The sequence below is a fragment of the Zalophus californianus genome, chromosome 2 (genome assembly GCF_009762305.2).
Source record: "Zalophus californianus isolate mZalCal1 chromosome 2, mZalCal1.pri.v2, whole genome shotgun sequence".
Classification (NCBI taxonomy): Eukaryota; Metazoa; Chordata; class Mammalia; order Carnivora; family Otariidae; genus Zalophus; species Zalophus californianus.
Window position 1 is genome coordinate 41,384,917 of NC_045596.1, and position 1,849 is coordinate 41,386,765.

Here is a 1,849-nt window from a genome sequence, read left to right on the forward strand (position 1 = left end):
CCAGGAATGGAAGGTTTAGAGATGTCAGTAGGCATGGGGTGACCAAAAACTATTTCAAAATGGGTCAGTTTCGAGTATTCTGGATCTGTTGTTTCTACCCAGTGAAGTCTGGCTCCAGAGGCTTTGTGACCTTTGTCAGCGGGTGCCTTCAGATGTTCTCAATTCATAGTCTTTATGTCTTTCTAGTAGGTTGTTCCTGCCTTCAGTGACAAATGCCAACACTTTCACTGAATGTACCATCAATGCTAAGGTTAAGTTTGATTTCATCACTCGTGCTCCGAGCCGTGTTAAAATATCAGGAGGGTGCTTGAACCGAAAGAAAATTTTCTCTGGTTCAGCTGTGACTCCAGACAGGATCCAAAGAGGAGTTTTACAATCTCCTCCCTGGGTTTTATGGAGACTTATTTTACCCTTCTGTCTTAGCTTCTTCCGGCACCCCGTCAACCTTAAAAGGGCACAGGAAAGGACCGTTTGGGATTTTTACAGGGTTCTCTCTAGGATCTCTGCACGCCTCGCTCGTCAATATCCCCTGGATCTCAGCGCTTTCCTGAAAACCCACCGGAAGCAGCTGTTGTGCGGGGGGGAGCCCGGGAACGTGCATTCCCTCTATCGGAAAGGCCAGACAATTTGGGGCCCTTACAACCGAACACGTGGGAACCCCGGTCGTCACCGGCCACGTGCTCCCGGCCTGGGTCCTCGCATTTCACCCCAGGACGGGGACCTACCTGCGCGTAGAGCTCGGGCCGCTGCAGCCCCGCACACGTCGGCGACAGACTCCCGGGTCCCCGGGTCGGGCCGGGCTCCCGCAGCCGCAGGCGGGCGGGTCCCGAACCCCCCCGAACCCGCCACAAAGTAGCCGCGGCGGCGCCCTGCGGGAGCAACGCGCGAGGTTATCAGGGCGCCCGGGCCTGGGCGCGGGGAGGCCTCCGGGCGGCCCGGCGCGGCGTCTGTGCCTCGCGCGGCCCCGGGACGAGCTGCGCCGCCCGCCCCCCCCGGGCCTCGGAGGACTGCTCTACCCCTCCGTTCTGGCCGCCGGGAGCAGCGGATCTCCGGGCGGGCAAAGTTCGAGGGGACACGGAACGAGCGCAGCCCCAACTGGGGCCGCAGGCCGGGCGTCCTCCCCGCCACACGGGACCTGAGAACCGAGCCACACTCACCGCCCAAATTGGCGAGACAAAAGGTTCACGACCCCCGAGACCCCGCCAGCTGCGCGGGGCTGCAAAGTGGGTTGGGAGGGTGGCCAATCCCCCCAGAGGGAGGGGCGGGAGGAGGGGCGGGGCGAGCAGCCAACCCTTGGGAAGGCAGGAGCGGGGGCGGCGGGGAGAGCAGCCAATGGTCGGGAAGGGGGGTGGAAGGGGGCGGGGCGGCCATTGGCGCCTAAGGTCTCAGCTCCAAGGACTCTTGGCTCTGCTTTGTTGGGACTAGTCCAGTTGAGCAGGGCATCATTTTTGGAGCCTGAGGGACCAGGTGAGATAATGGCGTCCCTCAGGATCTGCAGGCCAACATTCCTTCCTCGGGGACTCTCCTGGCGAGGCTTTAGCTGTTACGTCTCCCCAGCTCAGCACCTGGGCCACAGCTCTGGGTCATACAACCTCCTAAAATCCTGAGCTGTTCTTTCCCATGCCACATTTTTATTCACATTGAGTAGCTTTCTAATCCTCAAATGGTTGAAACAAAGGCCTTAGTCTGGCATTCAAGTGGAGAAGAAAAATCAAGACGTAAATAACCAATATGTCTTATGCTAAGGAGAAAAACATAAGTATTTATTAAAACTTGAAAAACTGAAGAGAGCAAATAGTCATTCCTGTGAATAGTCATCCCCTCTGCCTCTAAGAAACAAAGAAACAAA

General features: G+C 57.8%; 1 non-coding gene across 1 annotated transcript; it reads right to left on the bottom strand.

Moving 5' to 3' along the window:
- Window positions 1–336: 336 nt before the first annotated feature.
- Window positions 337–458, bottom strand: LOC113926128. Its single transcript, XR_003521203.1, has one exon. It is a non-coding gene; the product is annotated as a small nucleolar RNA SNORA26 (small nucleolar RNA).
- Between the last annotated feature and the right edge of the window lie 1,391 nt (window positions 459–1,849).